This window comes from Salmo salar, chromosome 16 (assembly GCF_965601325.2).
Source record: "Salmo salar chromosome 16, fSalSal1, whole genome shotgun sequence".
Classification (NCBI taxonomy): domain Eukaryota; kingdom Metazoa; phylum Chordata; class Actinopteri; order Salmoniformes; family Salmonidae; genus Salmo; species Salmo salar.
The window spans coordinates 65,953,958-65,976,087 of NC_138306.1; positions in this window are offsets into that span (position 1 = coordinate 65,953,958).

The following is a 22,130-nucleotide window of genomic DNA, read 5'->3' on the forward strand; positions in this document are numbered from 1 at the left end:
GCTTTAAGGCCTTTCCCTCCGTTTCCCCTCCCTCCTGTCAACCATTGGAACAGGTAGAATCGCCTGCCTCCGTTCACTCCATTAAACAAGCGCTGTGGCCCCCTCACTTTTATTTGACATTTTATTTGGCCGTGACAAACGAGCAGCAGTTGGATTATAACATAATTTGTCTTGTCTTTATTACCCGAACAAAGGACACCATTCATTAATTATTCTGCCGTTGCAGCTCAAAACTAACTGGAAAGGTCCCTGGGTTTGGACAGATGGTGGGTGCAATGTTATTTATATCAATCAGTCCAAAATGTTCGGTGAGGATTACTATTCTTTGGACCTGCTTTGATTTAATTTTTCTAGCGCAGCCATCACCTCACCCTAAACTCAACCTCATACAGGCTCTCGCAGGGACAGTTTAATCGAAAGAGGATTGGACATGGACTACCAGACTTGCGAGGCAACAATGTGTATAAATAAACATTGAAAACACATTGGTGTCTTGCAAGTGCCTTCCTACATCCAGCTTGTTTCAGTCCCAAGTCCTTTTTAAAAAAAAATAGAAACTTGTAGTATGAATGCTTCTGGTGAAATTGCCCTTCCCTGGCCTTCACAAGAGTAGCCAAAGTGTGTACTGGTATGTCAAGTCCAAGCCATTGCTATGCACATGTAGTGCATATTCAATCTGAATCGCTCATTATCTAATTCTCATTGAATGTTTTCTCTTACAGCATGGCTATGACTTTGTATTCCACATATACGATATAACTTTGCATTTCCTTTATCTTTCACATTCTGCAAAATACCCTCCCTGTATGCAGCATTTAATTCCATAGCTAGAATGATTTACGTTGCTGTGGCAAGAATATTGAAATGACTACCATTTACAGTGTAATTAGTTTTATGCAAACTAGAAGTGAAGATGAAAGCAAAAATCTTTATAAATTATGAATCATGTTATAACTTATCTGGGTGCTTATCGTCACTTGTGATGAGTTAATGTACCTTCCGTTAATTAAAAATGCAGACATGGAGTCCAAGGGAAGGAGATAGTTCGCCTCAAACCCATCAGGTATCTGCATCTCAAAGAAAAAAGCAATTCTCAAAGCCCCCTTTGTTCTTTAGCACCGCGTATCAGAACGTCACACTTTCTCCTTAGTTGATTAAAGTACAGGGGTTAATAGCAATAAGAAAAGGATCAAATGCGAAAGCAATCAGAGACAGTTGGGCACAAACACAAGCACACACACGCGAGGGCACGTGCACACACAGACACACGCACGCACACAACACACAACAGACACAACATTACAACATTAACTCGGTTCACAAAATCATCCACCTGACAAGTGCCGGCATCTTTATCAAGAGGGGAAGGAGAGAGAGAGAAAACGGTCGGGATTGTTACTGGACGAGCGTAAATTCTTCCAAACATTTGCTCATTGACTACAGACTCCTCTCTCACACAACAGGGCCGGGTGCCCCTGGCTCGACGCGGGAGGGAATGTTGGTTAGCAATACTCATAAAAACTCAATTCATCAACATGAGCATAATTTGCTGCGAACAGAAAGCTCACAAAAGGGTGAGCTTGTCAGCAAGACAGGTGGCTGGAGATCTCGCTCTGATACTGAGAGATCTGAATAATAGATTCTGGTAAATGTACGCCAAGACCCAAGCAGGCTGTAAACACAGCTGCTTGCTTTCCCTTCCAACAGAACAGCTTGGCGAGCTCGTCGAGAAGCAGAGCGCTTGCCCCACCTGAGGACTAGAGACGATTAACTAATCAAATGCACAGGCTAAATAGGCGACAAGGAGAGGAGAGAGAAAGAAGAGACAGACAAAGGAGAGGAAGAGAGAGGGAGAGGTGTTGGGTTTGTAGGCTGCAATGGAGTCGTGGACTGTAGAGTAGTCAAAAGAGCATTGGAGCACACAGAAAGGAATAATGGTTCTCAATGGGTGTCAATTGATAGATTATTGTGAAATTAAACCCCCCAAAAATACAATTTCACTTTGTCTGTGGATCATTATGGAGCCCAACACGGGTAGTCATCCCTATCAACAATATAGTAGATGCAATCTTTTTCTAATACACTAGCTTAGCTTGATCACCTTTTGATTTTGCTAATGCAAATGGACAAACAATTTGTAGTCTCATTCATTAAGAACTGGTATGTGTCAGCTTTGAATACTGCAAATGTAATTACATTGAGAACATAGTGTTCGGTTTTATATTTGGCATTGTGGCATCTTTGGAAAATATTTCTGAATGGCACATGGTCTATGCTTACATTCGGATAATTATTCAGAACGATAAAAAAATGTACCCTGCTACACTACATTCTCTGCTGCTGATGTCATCTTTCCGCGCCAAAACAACTCGTTTCTGTTACTTCCTACCCGTGATGGCTGCCTTCTCTCCGCTTTTGATGACTCCCCTGTTGAAGTTTAGGGGGGGGGGGGGTACCCAGCAGAAGGTAATTAATTATTCAATTAAAATGTTGTTAAACATTTTTAATGAGTAATAGGCACTGGGGAATCGGATACAAAAGTATGTTTAAACAGGAGAAAAGAACACATGGATATTTCTAAGTTAGTTTCTAGAAATCGGGGTCTCAATGACCCACTTTTCAAATATTTCACTCGTAACAGAAGTATAAATAAAAAATCTAATGTGATCGCTCCTGGCACAGAGGAAGTGTCCTCCATCGCAGGTGATTATTGCTTCATTTTCCCTCATGTCTGTTCCCTGTCTTGTCTGTTAACATCCTACAATTAGGCCATGGGTTAGTCTCCAAACAACTTGTAATATGCCCATGTATGTATCATCGAGGGCAGACAAATGTATTCCCACTTTTCCTGATTTAATAAATTGCAAAGAGAAAATCAGTTAGATTTGTATTTTTATCGAATTACAATCTGGATGCCGAACAGGCTAGTCCAAGCTACTAATACAATAATAAAGTTGCATGTGTGACAAAACAAGTTCACTTTTACTACTGTAATGATCCTGAGTTGCCACATGTCCTATCCCTATCCTCTAAATGTGTCTTATGACTTTTTAAACACCTCTGTTACAACACCCTAAAGTGCATTGCATTAGTACTCAGTCCATCGTTTTGTCTAGCTATCCCCCACAATGGCAATACTTCAGGATTTTCATGGAACTGCGGAATTGCAGAACTTCATTATAGGGTGGAGCACTCTGTAGGTTCCTGGCATTGTAGTCTCAATTAGACTCTTGTAAATGTGTTGCTTGCTTAATCACCCCAAAACTGGCCCCTAGGACTTTCCCTAATGCAACCCCATTAAAAGGGCCATCAAAACAAAAGATCTGCTTCTAATGACAACAATCCCTCACGTCTGTCAGTGGAAAGCCAAACGTGTCTTAAATGAGGAATGATGGATGAGCTCGGACCACTGTGTCAAAGAGCTTTATTACTGTTGATGGATGTTATGGGCCCCAGCGATCGGGGGCCGGGGCCTCAACAAGGGCCCTAACCAGACCTTCACCCCTAGCCAGCTTTTGTAAATATGCTTCACTTAAACCCCAGACTTTTTGGGAGATGTAATGTTCATTCATACAGTTGGTGAAAGGGAGGAAGAGAGGGGAAGAGAGAGAGAGAGAAAGGGAGAGAGAGAGAGAGAGAGAGAGAGAGAGAGAGAGAGAGAGAGAGAGAAAAGCTTGTGCAAACATCCTAATTAATACAATTAATGCTCATTTCCTGTCGAGCCCTCGGGCGTGTGCTCCCAACTTTGGCTATGTATTGGAGTGACGTCTACTTCTGGGAGAGGCAAGGCAATGGTGGGGTAGGCATTGGTGGGAGGCGTTGGTGCATACTTCTCCGGAAGTATGCATTAGCACACCTCCTGTCATGTACATGAAAGTGTTGGATTGATGTAAGCATTGGCAGGAGGGAGTTTAGCCTCTTAGCCATCGGGCGTCGTTGTATATCCTCTTCAGGATGACCCACGTCACAGTGTATTCCCACAGCTATGTGTTATTTCAAGTTTTGTGACCGAAAGGCAACGCAAGCTACTATCAACTGTATCCATTAGACCTCAGTGTTCTCAGTAGACTAGACCTCTCTCTCTCTCTCTCTCTTTCTCTCTCTCTCTCTCTCTCTCTCTCTCTCTCTCTCTCTCTCTCTCTCTCTCTCTCTCTCTCAGTCTCTCTCTCGCTCTCGCTCTTTATCTTTCTCGCTCTCTCTCACTCCATCTCTCTCCCTCCCTCCCTCTCCCCTCTCTCTCTCCTCCTTTATCTCCCTACTAGGCACCGAGATACAAAAGACGTAGCAACCTCGGAACATCTTATTGTGTTAATTATATATGTAAAACACATTCCCAGGAGAACAGACTATATTTAAAGAAGCAGAAGCCAGACAAGGTCCCTCCAACATGTCTACTGCTCATAGGGATCGCATACTTACAGAATGTGGCTCATAAGGGAGAGATCCTCTGGGTCTGTAACAAGTGTGCTACGGAGCCCAGCATTTTCAGTGACAGGTAGGTAGGCCTAACACAGCAGAGAAATGCTGTTAATTGCAAATGAATACACACCCCCAATTCATTAGGCATAAATCCTTTGGCCACTTGGGTATGTATGTGCTTTCCAAATTACTTATTCTTTTTGTATTTCAAATTACCTATTCTTTGTGATGTTTCTTTTACATGATTAGCAAGCTATGCAACTAGCCATTGGCTTTTTCCAGGTCTGACTCTCTTTTGGGTTTTCTTCAGCAAATTTTTGTTTTAAAGTTAAAAAAGCTGGAGATTAGGTTAAGAGCTGTTAGCAAATGTGGATGTATACTAAAGAGTTTAGCAAAGCTCATTAGTTGCTGCATAGTTTTACTTCAATATGGCATGTTCCATACATTATTAACGACAATATTATTGACATTAAAAACCTATTTTAATGGGGTAGAACGACCAGAACCAGAATTCTGTCCAGTGCGTTTTCACAGGTTGTGGACAATCCTAATTAAAATGGCCTTCCTCATTATCATCCATTGCCCTGTGTATTTTGGAAAACACTCTGTCCCTGGCATTGGTACATGCACCCAAATTTAGACATGTGACACTGGTCTTTAGCCCATCAGATGGTCCACACTTACATGAGAGGGGAAAGTGGGGCAGCCGTCACTCCCAGTGGACCGTGGACTGCTGCTCCCCTCACACTCACGCAGATGGCACAAGCACCATTCCAGGGTTCATCGGTTGCTACTGCAAAAAACTTGCCATCTTTAATGGCATAATTTATTCGTAGACAAGGTTTGGGGGTGGAGGGTGAGGAGGGGTGGGGGTGAGGGCGATGATGGCTAACTGTCATGTCCAGCCCCTGGTTCGGGCAGAGTTGGATCGGACGGAGACTAAGGCATGTCACCGGGAGGAGTGAGGAGTGCTGGCCACGGCCCTGGTGAGAGCATCTGCCCTGGGTTTGAGGGTGAGCCATGGCCTTCGCTGGCTCCAGGATTCCCCCCAACCTAGTCTCCTGAGCTACATGTTACCCTGTGCCAGAGAGAACATTTGGGGGAGAAAGAAGGAGCACAGGATGCAATTCTATTGTGAGAGTTTGAAAAATTGTGAGATTCCTAAAATGATATAACTGTCTGGAACTGAAGCTTTCAATTTCAGATATACTATGTTTCGGATTCCTTAGATGCTTTTTCAGATGATAAATCAAAACCAGATTCTCCTTTGTGTTGCACATCAATTTGTCTTTATCCTGCTTTGACCATCAACAAAGACTTATCCCTTTCCCTCCATGTCTCTGACATAAGAAGGATGCAGTCTATATACAGGAGAGATAGAGGAGAGAGAGAAACACTCTTGGTTTGTAGTGAGAGACTACAGAGATAACAAGCAGTTCGCTGTGGAGGTGCTGCTTAGTTCACAGTGGTCCGACTACGCAGGACACCGCTAGAATACTGCCCACCGATTCACTGGAATGGAAGAAAAAGAAGAGAGTGAGAGAGAAGAAGAAGAGTGAGAAAATGGAGAGCGGGAGAGAAAGTGCGACGCGCCACAATCTACTAAACACGCCATCCGTATTGTGTACAGACCGAGCGAGATCAATTGAGAGTACATCGTTTTATCCCGTTGTGAACAGAGGTGATCAGATGTATCATAACCGCAGTGTAAGTAAGGTAACGATCGTTGACAAATAACAAAGTGACAGCCTCTGTGGTGTCTGCATCAGTGTCATCTCTAAACAGGCCGCTGGTGCTTTGGATGCATGGATGTGTGCCTCCCCACATTAATCTGTGTACAGCCACAGAGCTGCAGCTCCAGCCAGGGGTAGGGAGGGAGGGAGCTGCATTCTCAACACAGCACAGCCCCGGCCTATTTGACCACAGGGGAGGCTGTCAATTGCCCAGATAGTTCTGGTAATTTTGTGAGTGGCGCACTCCTCTGGAAGAAGTGTTGGGGCTACTGTGGTGCACATTACGTATTCAGAGGCGAATTGAATATGTGATCTTTTTCTGTCTTCTCTTCCATGGCGGATTGTCAGGGCAGGGTCCAGGCTTTGCTGTGGCATTTCTACACGCCTTCAAGTCAGGAAATGGATAAACGAGGTATATTTGCAATATTGCAAGAAAAAAAAACTCACATAAACAGGATTAGTGTTATCAGTAGACACACGAGAGAGCAGATGCACACACACACACTCACACACACACACACACACACACACACACACACACACACACACACACACACACACACACACACACACACACACACACACACACACACACACACACACACACACACACACACACACACATTTCTGAGACAGAAATACATACTTAAATACATGAATATGTAAAGAAATAAGACCTTCTTTTGATGGAGGTCTGGGTTTATAGGGAAAACAGCTACAGAAAACATTATTGTTCTCAGTCATACAGGTAGGAGATGTTTAACACCTCTAGTTGTTAACTAATGTAATAAACTGTGCGGTAATTGACTCAGATGACGCTCAGTGGTGGAGTGGGAGAGTCGGGTTCATAACGCAAACGCTATGGAGAGGGAAAGGGTGGGAATGTGAGTATTGGCTTGACTGATGCAGCGACGAACGTGCAATCATTTTCAAACACACGCTGTTTTCGTTAGTCGAAACGTCGAGAAAATGAATATATCTGTTAGCACTTCCTATACTGCGTTTCTACTGTATGAAGAATGGAAATCATTTTCTAAAAGTTGATTGTCGCTGCCGTCTCTGAATATCCGATATCTGGGACTGTTATTGGAAATCCCCCATACAGATGGCTGATAGTGTTAATTTGTAAATGCAATGAACAAGCATCATCTACATGGAGAAGTCAGGAAGTGATTTATAGATAGAGAACAGAGGCAGAGAGTTAATTGCAGTGCAAAGACTCCAATCAGTCTTTGAGGATATGTTGTAAGACTCGCTGCAGCAAATAAACTATATTGTTTGTTTCACAAACCAAAAAATAAACAAACAAACAAACATGTTCATATTGCTCTCATTTATTTGTTTATCAATGTTTTCAGACCCGGAGATTGCTCTATTGCTCTAAAATTGCCCTCTTTTCAAAGATTCAATATGTTGACGGAAACATTGTCAGCACGAGTCTGTCGCTTTATTTTAGTGCAGGCAGCAGACAAATCTGTCTTTTGAAAATAAACATGTACGCGTTAAAATACTCCAGTGATGTATGTGTTCTCCTCCCCCCCCCCCCCCCCCCAACGCTATTGGTTCATAAAGAGAGGTCCCCCTACAATGCAAATGACATGTGGTGTATTGGAAATGGCTCTTCTTGATTAGATCAGATTCTCTGATAAAGAGAGAAGATGGGAGATGTTTCTCACGAGTTCTTAGAAGAAAATATACCATGTCAAATTACCGCCCATGTTATTTCAACTCTTAAAGTGTGTCTGCATGCCTGTCTGACATCCTGCTCCGTGCAGTAATTGGGCGTGGTGGTCTGATCCAACCAGATGAGTGCTATGCCTCCTGATGGAGCCGGGGGGCAGGATACCGCTACGTGCTCCTCTTTAAATGAGCACCGTGGCCCCTTGCACTTTTACAGAAGGTGAAGAACGGCAGGTATAATTGTATTGAATGTTTCTTCACGCTGAACACTCGTGTTTTTGTAGAAGCGCGGCAGGTGTATGGAACAGGTATCACTTCATCAAAACAAGAAAATAATAAAGAAATAGAGGTAAAACGGGAAACCTTACCTCGACTATTCCTTCAGTATTGCAGTGTTAAAGTCAACATACACCTTCATCCTAACAGTACGTACATATTTACTAGTTCTTTATTGGCTTGGATGTCACCCATGGAATTACCTCTCATTACTAACCCCCAATCTAATAACAAATGGCTTTAATTGCTGGATGTTTTCCCTGATTACCAAATTCCAACAGACGCCTGAATGAGGTGATGTTTCCTACAATGAAAAACAGTTCCATATTGTTTTATAGTGTTGCTACACATGGCTCCAAAGAAGCTGTATGTATGGGAACAGTGGTACTGGCAGCTCCTGGTTAAAACACACACACTCCCTTTTTTTCTCTCTCTCTCTCTCTCTCTCTCTCTCTCTCTCTCTCTCACACACAGACACACACGCACGCACACGCACACGCACGCGCACATGCACTCGCACGCACACACACGCACACGCGCGCACACACACACGCACACACGCGCGCGCAGACGCACGCACACACGCGCGCGCGCACACACGGAGAGAGAAAGGGAAAACATCTTGAGTGCTCCGGTGACAACGTGGATGTCCTCCTCCCACTGGCTGTCGTCCAAATTCAGCTCGTCTTCAGGGAAAACACGAGGAGAAATGGAACAACTGGTTTTAATGAAACAATTACAAGACACTAATTATTATGTTAATGTTTGCCTACTATCATCAGCAACCGTTAACTGCCTTCTGCACCTAGAGGTTTAGCGCTGGGTGTTTTTCTCTCTCCTGCTTCGTTCTCCAGGAAGGGGAGAGAATAGTGTTTGAATAGGATGGCATCTGTAGGAATATGTCCAACTAAATATGAAAAGGAAGGGACACAAAGAGACTCCTGCCATTGACATAGAATGTCAGGTACATTTATTCCCTTAATGCCCCAGCAAATAAATTAGCAGCAGGGTAGAGAGTGATTCAAAGCTATTAGTTTTAGATACGGGGGGGGGGGGGGGGGGGGTCTGTGGAGGTGCAAGAGACAGTAGGCTCAGGAGACAAGCCTTGAGGCTAAAACACACACATACAGGCATGCACGCACGGGCACACACAGGGGCACCACACACACTTACACACTCACACACAACCCAACAACCTGCACATTCTGTAGGTGATGGAAAACCGCTTTTTCAAACGCATGATAACTGGATGAGGGAAACTGAAGATGCACACGCAACTGCAGATCTCCCAAGTTACCAATTCTTAAAAAAAAAAAAAGGCGTTTTAAAAAATTATACTTGGACAATACATTCCAGCGTATTCCAAAGTTGTTTGATAGAGAACAGTGAAGCTATTTATGAGCAGTGAAATGTCAAAATGTCAACAACACATCTTGATGTAATTCAATTGTGGAATGTCATAGGACTGAGATCATACATTTGGTACTCAATAACGTTGTGTATCATTGTTCCTGCATAGGTTTGTACGGAACAAAAGTTACCCCTAAACCCTTACATTTCTAGTTGGGATAAAAACATTGACAAACAAGCAAGCAACTCTTATTTTTAGTTGCTTGCCATCTATCCTTTCTATTGGGCATGCCCTGGCTTTCAACACATTCTGGGAACTCCCCTCATCTCACCCCTCCCACAACGAAAAAGCAGTCAGTTTGATTGAAACCAGTTTAGCAACGAGCCTTAATTTCATTACATGCTATTAATGCAGACTGACTTCATCCTAAAGGACAGAAGGCCGGCTTTGAACTCCCAGCGGCCAGACAATGACATAACCCCGCCAGGGGCCTTGATGGCCCCCATAACTGTCCCCACAGAAAGAAAAGAGGGGTTTTCATAATACTGAAGTCCTGTCAAATATTTTGATATGTCCCACACACCATGGGTGCTGCTCCTCCTGTGCCTCTCCCTGCTTGTCCTGTCCCTTTCGAAGTGAACAATTGACTTTTTCTTTCTTGAAACCTTTCATGGGAAGCCATGGCCTAGCAATGCAGTCCCTACAGCTGGGTTAATTCCCATGCTTCACCCTGGCTGGCGGGTTCATTGACGGGAAGCCACTTCATTTGTGTTGTGTGGCCGCACAGGTTTCTATTCAACTGGTTAACTTGGCACACTGAGCAAAGTCATATTTTTCTGCATTTAGCGAGACCGCAGTTTTGAGGGCCAACTTTATGAATGCTTCGAGTTTTTTTTACTTCATGGGCTCTATTTTCGGCTGCCGTTAAGGCGGCGCCAGTGTCAAACGCACGCTAGTTTGCAAATTCATCATGTAAAAACCGGCGCACTGGCATTGTCCAGCCCAAACGCCAGGTTCAGCAATGTACCTGTCTTATATCAGCTCGCTTGTGCTCAGATGGGCGGGGTAGAAATATTTGAGGTGTGTCCTTAAAAACATGATCCAAAGTGCTAATTTCAGGCAGTGCTGGTTGGGATATTTAAGACCAACCAAAAGCTGGTTTTAGCAGTAACACTGTTGGTTATGGCATTCATTTTGACAGCGGAAACGCAGCCTATCCAGCCGTGACGCACACTGCCCATATGCGCATGGAAAAAGAGTAGCCTAATGTGCTTTTGGTGCCTGTATACTATGTATTCAGAAACATAAAAAACTACAGTTTTTTCTCATTTCGTTTCATTTCACTAAAAACCTTCCTTCCTCTCAATGAAGGCTTTGTTTTTGTGTCTGCCCAACGCAATCGCGAAGTAGTCAAGACTGTCGATAAAGGGTTTGGCTGCTGAGACCACTTGGAAATACATCTTAATCCCCAAAGCTTTATTAAAATATCAAGTGCAGTGAAAAACAGTGAGCTGACATTCCCCTTTTTTTTTATCTACGCATTGTAGGCATTCCCATATTTTAGCCATGCAGGTCTCGTTTTGGACGTGCGTACAACCCCCTCCATGACGTAGGCTACGTGTCCATGCCCGTCATAAGGAAGTTTAACATCATTTAGAAGTTATCTGTAACCTGTAAAAATGGCACGTGTTCAAAATCAAGCTCCTCTCTTAGGCCTACTATAACGAAGGCTGGTTCAACAGCAATGTCTGTAGGTTTTATGATATCATTGTATTTATTTATGGGTGTTGTTGTTGTTTAAACTGATTGCTTGTTTTTCATACAATTGCATTACCACAAAATGTATTTGAATGATTCACCATCCTGGTTTTATAGTGACAACGTCTGTGGCGCGCTTGCAGTGCAACTTCTCGAGATGTGTGAATGGGATTTAATCTGTAAGATGGTTCCAATTATGGTCATACAACAGAGGCCTATTTGGGAGCAGTTTAATGGCGGGTGTACATTCTCTCTTTCTATTTATATTGGACATCAGTCCAGCTCCTGCGAAATGTTTGGATGTGCGTAAAACCCTCCATTGTGTTGTTTTAATATTATATGCCCACGGGAAGAAATTATGGTGCGACATATTTAAAACATGTTTACATTTTCGGGAATTATCTATAATGAATTTAATCTTGCTTATTGACAATGTTTGGCAGGTCCATGCTCAGCCATAACACAATTTACAGTAGGCCTAGCCCCTATATCAGTGTGAATGCTACTGAAGCCATGCAATTACTTAGAACAATGTGCACTGCAAATGGGTTCAAGTTAACGTATTTAGCAAAGATAGGTCGACATGATGTTATTTTGTTTCTGTAAGCCATTTAACAAACTATAATATCGGAAATGGAGTTGATTCCAAGGCAATACATAAAAGACCGCAGAAACACAACTTAAAGCAACCACATATTTCGCCATGGAGCACGTTCTGATTGGCCAGTGAGTGGCCAAGCCTCGACACACCCACAACTTGTATATTCATGAAAACCCATCCCTTTCATGCTAACTACAGCAAGAAAATAGCTCAAATATTTCTGACGCACCCCTGAACCCATAGTGCTATCGCCTGCACTTAGATTTACCATTGCGTTAGGTTTGTTAAAATAGAGCCCTTAGAATTTCCCATATTTTCTCATCAGTTTCGATAACATGAAAAATGTTCAGTCTACTTGTTCATGTCTGCAGGTTATGATAGTAGCAATGCAAACCAGAGGCAACTTGCTGATGTAAGGAACAAAATGTCGCTCTCTTTCTCTAATGAAGAACAGAAACATACTCTCGCTCTAATCAAATATACAGTACCACGAAGGTAACTTTCTTAGTTTCAAAGTTCATAGTTGGAAACTATGGATATGAATATTTATAGAAAATTACCCTAGCTGATGGCAGGCCTTTCTCCAGCATGGTATTAGCCATGTAAAAGAGATGAAAGGGAGGGGATCCGTCTCACTTCCATGGCCTTGCTCTGGGACACAATGGGCAACCAGCCGTTCAATTAGTTTGCCATCTTAGACTGACTACTTGACAGGTCCAACTAATTGTTAATCCCGCCATAACTGTTGCTTCCAGTAATTAATCATATAACAAAAGCCGGCATCTACTTGGGCAACCCTACTGCTGTGGAATGTATGTCACAGTCATGCCGCCCATGATCCACCACTCGAAATTGTGTGGGGCGACCTTATATTGATGAACGTTTCCAATATATAATCTATATGGACATGTATTTCTTCTTCATTTGGGAACACCTTAGTGAGGAAAAGGTCCAAACCTCTTGCGTGTGTGTTTCTGTTACACTAAACTAAGCAGCGTATCCCAGGGATCTCGTGAACCATGGTTCATGCTAATGTTCCGTGTTCGCTGAGGCTCTGAGGAACAGGTCTGGAGGTCAAGTATCATTCATCATTAGATGGAGTGTCATTTTCTCCACTTCATGTGGCCACAGCTGCCGAAAGACGAGAGAGGGGGAGAAAAAAATGTATTATTTGAAAGGACAGAAGAAGGGGAGAACACAATCCAGGCTCTTAAAAGAGAAAAAAAGAAAGGGAGGACAATAAGAACACAAGGTGCCACTGTGTCACAATCCCAGAATCCCCCTAATGTGTGAACAAAAAGTTGGTGATGTCATTTTTTTCCCCCTGACCCCTGAAAGTCACAAGACATGCAACATTCTTGGGACTGGAAGCCATGATAACAATGAACCACCTTGTCTCAGCCAACTGAATCACTTAGCCGTGACCCCATATGTGAATTTTTGGTGTGTCCAAATCATGATTAATATCTGTTTTCTATCTCCTTGTCGAGGAGTTGCAGCAGCTAGCTAACAAGAGCATCTCTTGTTATCACGAAAATAACCCTAAGGCTTCCCAGAGCTTCCAATCCCTCATAAAAGGCCAAATTAGATCGCTTAAAAAAATGGACAAAGATCCAGTTTTTTTCCTAAAGGACTTTGAGATTAGATTCTAATGGAACAAGGATGTGTGTTATTTCTCAGAGAAATTCTATTAAGAATTGTTTTTGCAGGATTTAGTGAGTTTTATTTTTCTTTTGCCAAACTTCCACTCAGTAACATGAATGTTTTATCTGTTCGCAGTTGTGTGATAGAAGACCAACAGAGAATGTAGCAGGATTTAATAAACAGCGAATAGCGATACATTTCTGTAACATTAGACTCGAAGCAGCCTGTTATATAAGCATAACATTTTCTTCCTCTTCAATATCAATAAATGTTGAATAGTCTCTCACTATATTGTGACAATAACATAAGGAAAATGGACAGTAGAAATATCCAATACTACAAATACACGTTTAAAGAACATTATATTTGTTTTCTATGTGTTTGGCAGTTGGCCTATCAGTTGCGCTGTCATTTAGAAACAGTTTTATGACAAATCTAAGTAACAGACGTATTAATAGCACCATACGGAATCTGAAACAGTTGGTAGAATGGAGTATGCTATTCTGGGGGGTGGATGGAGGGTGGGGGTGAAGGCAGAATACCCAACTGTAGAAAAAGCTGTGGCTAACTGGCACGGTTACAGCTTGGGTTAAGAAATTATTGATGTGAGGGACCAAAACAAAGAGCTTCATAAACTGACCATCCCATCGCCAACCTCCACACTGAGTGGGACCAAAGCTAATATCACACACAACACAAAACCCACAGACACTAGAGCCAGAACAGTGGGGCTCCTTCCTTAATTTGACTTGCTCTGCAGGTGGGCACCAGCTGCAGGCGAACAGGTTACCGGGCCTGTCTTTGTGGTGACAAACACGCTAAGGAGAGTTGCCTCCCAAGGAACAATGACAACAATGGCCGCCACACCACGGCAATACTCAGGTCTGAAAAAGAAGGAGTTCATTTTTTGGCAGCCCTTCGAGGTAACTCTGCACACACCAACGTTGTGTGGAGTTAGACAGTAGACGTTTTGTTGTCTCAACGTCTAGTCATTGAGAAGGGGGATTTGGAAGGGGGGGTAGCTAAAAAAAAAATCCCCCCGTCCGTTCACATGACTCAAAGAAAGCCCTGTGTGTCTGTCATGTCAGTCCGAGGCCAATTCCTTTCTGTCTGTCTATTCATTTCAGCCCCACAGGCACAACCGGAGGAATAGTTAAGTATAGACGCTTGTTTGACTGTCATAAGCAAGCAGTAAATAACTAATTCAGGGATGGAGATACCACTGCTGTTTTATTTATAGAACAATACTGTAGCTATTGAGGCTAAGGGGTTAGAACTGGGCCTCTGAAGCATCCGAAGCAGGCGAATGTCCCCACTTCTCAACAACAACATGATAATGAGCACCTTCATAAGCGTTTAACTTACACTACAAACAGCACAATACTGTCTCGTTGTACTGTATATAAAGTTATACTGGATAGAACAGACATTTTATTGAGATTCAGGGTTCGGGTCAGTGTCAACGAACGGAACACATTCAGCTTGAAAAAGAAACATAAAATACCTCTGTGGTGAAAATGTCAACCAATTGTGTTATTGTGATTATTTGTAGGTGCTGTATAACGATCTTAAACCTCAATACCTTACTATAACACACATTATGGCATTCAGTTCAAGGCTCAGTAGTCACCCGTTTCATTTTGTGGCATTCCAGATTACTGGTGGCTAACCCTTCAAAAGCAAACACACAGTAACAGACAGACAGACAGGGTAGTCATTTCCAAGCTCAACAGAAAGCAAGGCAGACGATTGAATGCCTCGGAGGTACAGAGGGGCTTTCAAATTATTCGAGCCGAGATCTCCACATGGTAACACAGACTCCTCTCCTCAGGCTCATTTCACAGAATAAAAGACACCTAAGTACTCACAGTAAAGGAGCTCCCTTTAAACCAAACATACGTAATTGTTTAATATAAAACGATAGAGCTCATTTTATCAGATGGTTATGGCAATCTGATCACATTTTTCTCTCTTTAATGTGCCATTATAGCAACCTCGATTACAGCTTTGAAAAATGGTGACGTGCTTAACAATGATGGAGATATGCGAGGCTGTGAACAATTGAATTGGCACAATTGTTATTTATATGATACCAGTTAAGTAGCTCTGATCAACGATGATGGGTGGCTGACACAAACATATAAGCAGACTTTACATGTTCAAGGAACATCATGGGGACTTTACAGTCTCTGCTTCTGTGTACTGTGGAGAATTGTTGCATTTCTGGCTTGCTGCATTTGAATTTGAAGTATATTGTTGGTCAAAGATTTGGCATTTCTCAGGGCATTTTGTTCACAATGGAATGTGAAGGCCTCAATATGATTTTTTTGGGGGGAAGTGCAATATCCACTCTGGTTCCTTCCTACTATCCTGCACCAGTCTGTCTTTTTCCTCTCTTTGTCCCAAATATGTCCACCACTGCAACATTGTCCATGTAAGACATTCATCAGGCTGCCTTTATTGCATTCATCCACACCGCCAAAACGTCCACCTTTTTTTGTAAAGCATGTCAATAAAACTCAAACTTCACTTCAACCCCTTTTTTTTCAAGAATGCATTTCATTTCAACATGTATTTCATTCTCCCAGAAGTCTGTTGTCATGGTATTCACTCTTCAGATGGCCAGGAGAATGCCTTGTTGGAAACCTAGTGTCTCATCAGGACCCTGGTGACAACCCCTTGGCCAGAACTCGTGAAAAAAACCCAGCTATTGTAAAACAGACGGGACGTACCGTAATTAGCTGTTGGCAGGCTGTAGTGTAAATCTGGGCAAGTTCAGAGTGATTTACTTACATTGTTGCTCTGTTGACAAATTATTATATACATGCTGATGTTCTTCATGAAGAAATGTCCCTATTGTACCAAATGTGCCAACGACTGTCAGCCAGCATAGAGAATTATGGAAACTAGATATTTGTTCTCTGAATAAGGTTCCAGGTTTGATTCAGTAGGATTGCGAGCAGCATAAAAAAAGATATAAAAAAATAAAAAAAATTTATGCAAGTTTAGCTCACGTGGTGTGTTGCTGGTGCATATTTGGTATTTTATTCTCTCTTATGAAATGTTATGACTGAGCAGTATGAGTTGTGAATAACACACAACCCTGTTACAGCACAAGCCAGGAGAAATGTTGTATATGGTTTCAAACCAGACTAAACAACTCTGTGTATTCTACAGCCTCTCCAGAGCCATCTTACCACCCACATACTGTAGTATCAGTTACTGTACATTGACAAGATTACCAACATCTTATGAAATAAAAGTTACACTTTGACATTAAAACTTGCCACAGATGTTCCATCAGCCAGCCCAGATCCTGTATGCTCTAGCCTACATATTTGTTTTTCACATCCCCTGTCAGAGTGGATAAAGGCTTCTGCTTACCTGTGGCTGCCTAGAGACAGTTTACACGAGCAGATTTATCCACCCTGATGTTTTGATGTCACCACATACACCTCCGGGCTCTGTACTGTTGTAACAAACTAAACCCCAATCAAATCCTTGAAGTAGTCATCTACGCGTAAGCCTGTCTACCTTAATGCTAAATAATTAGCAGCATGCAAGGCTCACTGGGATCCGTACCTCAGGGCTAAAGTTGCTTTTCCTTCTTTGATCATTACATTAATTAAATCTGGCTCCCTTGACAGGTTGAGCTAAAAAAAACAGGTAGGTGTCATATCATAGCCACCTCAATGAGGATAAAACACCTGGTGTTGTATACGTGGCTCCGCCTGTCATCGACGAGCCCCTGAGAGTCAGGAATGACAGATAGCCGCTGCGCTAATTCGAACCGATGTCCCAAATGAGAAAAAAAAATGAATAACCGAAATCGTAAGACACCCTGGTTTTGTAGACTGGAGTCTAGAATTGGAGACTTAGCCTGAAGAGAGAAAAGTCATGTTGTCAGACCTCCATGTCACTCAAGTCATAACTACTGCCCCAGGGACAAATTAGAAGTCGGTTTCAGGAGATGTGTCAAAAGTATTCTCGGTCCACATCACATGCAGAGAATCTTACTACCGGAGAGAAGAAGAAGCTAAAGAACCAAAGGCATACATGCAGGAGACAGGCAAGCTACTGTATGCTTACCTTAGATTTGATCAAGTGTCTTACTACTGTCCAAGTAGTTTATAGTAAGAGTTTAGTTGGCGACATGTTCAACGTGTATGGGGTGTTATGTTTGCTAGCGTTATTAATTGTTAATAACTTAACATCACAAATGAAAAAGCTTAATAGCATCATGATAGTCACATCACTGGACATATTATAGAATAGCACCACATTTGAGCTACCTACAGTACCAGTCAAAAGTATGGACACACCTACTCATTCAAGGGTTTTTCTTTATTTTTACTATTTTCTACATTGTAGAACAATAGTGAATACATCGAGTCTATGAAATAACACATATGGACTCATGTAGTAACCAAAAGTGTTAAGCAAATCAAAATATATTTTATATTTCAGATTCTTCAAAGTAGCCACCCTTTGCCTTGATGACAGCTTTGCACACCCTTGGAATTCTCTCAACCAGCTTCATGAGGTAGTCACCTGGAATGGGGCTCCCGAGTGCAAGAGGAGTCACTACAGTCCCTGGTTTGAATCCAGGCTGTATCACATCCTGCCGTGATTGGGAGTCCCATAGGGCAGTGCACAATTGGCCCAGCATCGTCCGGGTTTGGCAGGGGTAGACCGTCATTGTAAATAAGAATTTGTTCTTAACTGATTTGCCTAGTTAAATAAAAGTAAAATATAAAGAGAAACGACAGTCCATCATTATTTAAAGACATGAAGATCAGTCAATGCGGAACATTTCAAGAACTTTTAAGGTTTCTTCAAGTGCAGTCGCAAAAACCATTAAGCGCTATGATGAAACTGGCTCTCATGAGGACCACCACAGGAAAGGAAGACCCAGAATTACCTCTGCTGCAGAGGATAAGTTCATTAGAGTTAACTGCACCTCAGATTTCAGCCCAAATAAATGCTTCACAGAGTTCAAGTAACAGACACATCTCATCTCAACATCAACTGTTCAGAGGAGATTGTGTGAATCAGGCCATCATGGTCGGATTGCTGCAAAGAAACCACTACTAAAGGACACCAATAAGATTAAGAGACTTGCTTGTGCAAAGAAACATGACCAATGGACATTAGACTGGTGGAAATCTGTCCTTTGGTCTGATGAGTCCAAATTTGAGATTTTTGTTTCCAACCACCGTGTCTTTGTGAGACACAGAGTAGCTGAACTGATGATCTCCACATGTGTGGTTCCCACCATGAAGCATGGAGGAGGAGGTGTGATAGTGTTGGGGTGCTTTGCTGGTGATACTGTCAGTGATTTATTTAGAATTCAAGGCACACTTAACCAGCATGGCTACCATAGCATTCTGCAGCGATACGCCATCCCATCTGGTTTGCACTAGGTAGGACTATCATTTGTTTTTCAACAGGACAATGACCGAAAATACACTTCCAGGCTGTGTAAGGGCTATTTGACCAAGAAGGAGAGTGATGGAGTGCTGCATCAGATGACCTGGCCTCCACAATCACCCGACCTCAACCCAATTGAGATGGTTTGGGCTAAGTTGGACCACAGAGTGAAGGAAAAGCAGCCAACAAGTGCTCAGCATATGTGGGAACTCCTTCAAGACTGTTGGAAAAGCCTTCCTCATGAAGCTGATTGAGAGAATGCCAAGAGTGTGCAAAGCTGTCATCAACGCAGAGTGGCTACTTTGAAGAATCTTAAATATAAAATAGAATTTGATTTGTTTAACACTTTTTTGGATACTGCATGATTCCACATGTGTTATTTTATAGTTTTGATGTCTTCACTATTATTCTACAATGTAGAAAATAGCAAAAATAAAGAAAAAACCTTGAACGATTAGCTGTGTCCAAACTTTGGACTGGTACTGTACATACATTACATTGCTGCTCCATCTGATGTACATGTTTCTTCTATATTCAAAGGAGAGTGAGAGCGATGTATGTGATGCGAAAATATATTTTTTAAGTCGCTTTGATCCGGATCATTAACTGTTTTGGAATCAAAAGTTGAAATAAGGCCTAGTTTGGTGGTTGGACCTGGATTCCATCTGGATCTATTTCTATGTGACGGAAGTTGAAGATTATAGTGTTCACGTGCCCATTGGATTTTAGTTCCAAGAACATGGGACATCGTAGCCAAACCAGACTAAACCAATAAGAGTTGGCGGAATTGGCCATCCTTTCATTGACCACATGGTCCCTTTTCGATTGGAAGCATTTTATTATCATGGAAATCAACTCTGTCTGTGTAATTTCACAAAACTAAACACAGACCCACACACACACACACGCACATACACACATACACACAGACACACACATTCCCTCCAAACGCAAAGGGAAGTTCTCACAACATCACAGAACAATTACATATTATGGAGCAATAATTTACACTCTAAATGCCTTCTAAGGAAGACACAATCAGTTAATACGGACAACATTTTAAAGTCAGAGACTGAAATGTAATTGATGGATCTGTGTGTTCTTTGTTGAAGAGACCACTATCCATTGAAGACGTCCATTACTTGTCAACACAGAGCTCTAGGTTCCATGCCAAAGAAACGTGTATATATTTAGATCCCTTAACAATTAGAAAAGATAAACCGTAACGTCCTATTTTGACCCTGTATTACTGCTTTGGGTTTCACAGCAGGCATTGCGGCCTACATATTTATAAAAGGCCTATGGCACTGTTGGTTAAACGTCTGACGAAAACCTTTAATTCGTGATCATATGAAAAGTTTTCCAATATGGTCTTTGTTAGTAGATTATCTCCAGAGAGTTGAGATGATAAAACGATATCCCATCAGCCACCATACCGGGCGTACTCCAAGCATGTCACATACAGGGACATGTTCAAAGCAGACAGAAGTGGCAGAATGTGCTTTATCGCTTTCCAAGCTTCCAACATCAAATGATAACACAATACATTCCAGAATTTAATGAAGACGTTTGAATGCAGGGAGGAAGCACAACACTAAAGCCTGGTCGGTGCGCCATGGACGGAGGGATTTCGAAACTGTGATATCTTGGCCAATGCTTCGAGAAAGAGCAGTATTTAGGTTACAATAGGAGGGATATCTTGGGAGAAATGCATCTCTCATCACAACATCAATGAAGAAAGAGAACCCAGAGTCCAGCCTTTAAACAAAACACTTGTGAGAACGTTTTCTAAAATCACAATAAATTAATTTCCTTTCTGGGAGAAAAAGGCATTCCACATGATAGGCCTCAGTTGCTTCCTGTCATCTGGGCACCATGAGGCCTCTGGTCTCTGGTCTATTTATAGAAAAGTATTCTTCCTTCTTCTTCCTTTTTTATTACTCCAAAAGCCATTTGATAACAATCCAACAATGTTCAGGTGATTTTGATTAAGTAAATTACAGGAAGTCTCCGAAAGGAGTGCAGGTTGAGAAGAAAGAGGGAGGGGGAGAGGGAGGGAGGGAGGGATAGAGACAGAGAGGCAGAGGCAGAAAGAGAGAGGCAGACTCTTTTTGAAGAAAATAGGGGGGGAATTATTCCCAATTAAATATTCAGTTTGGTTACTTGTATACTCAGTAGCTGATTTCTGACCTACTTCAATGTAATTAGATTTATTCTCATCTTTCACAATTTTAATAAACAAGTATATTTTCCTACTCCATGAAACGTCTTTGCAACGAGACTAGAGGTTAAAACTGAAGATACAGATCACATCAGCTCTGTTGTTGCTTGTTCAATAATAACACATACTTCAAAGGGACAACATTGGAGTGCTGTGGGTTCTTACATCATACTGTCTTTGGCCTGGTTTATTTATGTTGTGAAATCCCTCCATATGCTTACTGCATATCAGAGGAGGTCAGAGGAAAATAAGGACATATGTAGGTACAGCTGCTTGGATGAGAACTTGGGTTCATGTGGGCTACAGTGTTCAGCGCTTTAGTTACTCAAGTCAGTAAATATGGAATGTGTGGGACACACACACACTCATGCATGCAGGCACTAACATACACACACACAAACACATGCCACACTTGGGGAAAGATTTTGAGGTAAGGTACTGCATGCAAGCCGAGTTTTCTTTTCAGGTCAAAGTCCTTTAAAATTTTAGCCTAACATAGCTAATTGTGCAACACAAACAACGTACATTAAAACCACAATGGAATGTATTGCACAAACATATAATTCATACTCTTTTAATGGGTTGTAAACAGTTTGGAATGGACACCAAATGGGACAGGAATCAAAGTGAATATTTTGTAATAAAACATTTCTGCCTCAAAGAAAGGCTAGTCCGTCAGTCGGTCGTTGTGTGTGTGTGTGTGTGTGTGTGTGTGTGTGTGTGTGTGTGTGTCCCTCTGCTTGTCTCTGGCAAACAATGTGGAAATAACCCTGGGAAAGTGCTGATCACACATGTTGAGGAACACGTCGTTTCAAAGCCAACAACCTCAACTCTCTTTATATAAACAGACTTCTGAACCTGAATCTGTATTATGTCAAACAAAAAAATGTCAACTGTGAAAACGGGAAGAAACACATCTGGTGAACGATTAAAGTGAGAAAGATAAGGCTTCATTAAGAGTGGACGGACTCCAGAAGAGTAACCCTTTGTTGCCTAAACGAGGGGGTAGGTCCTGTA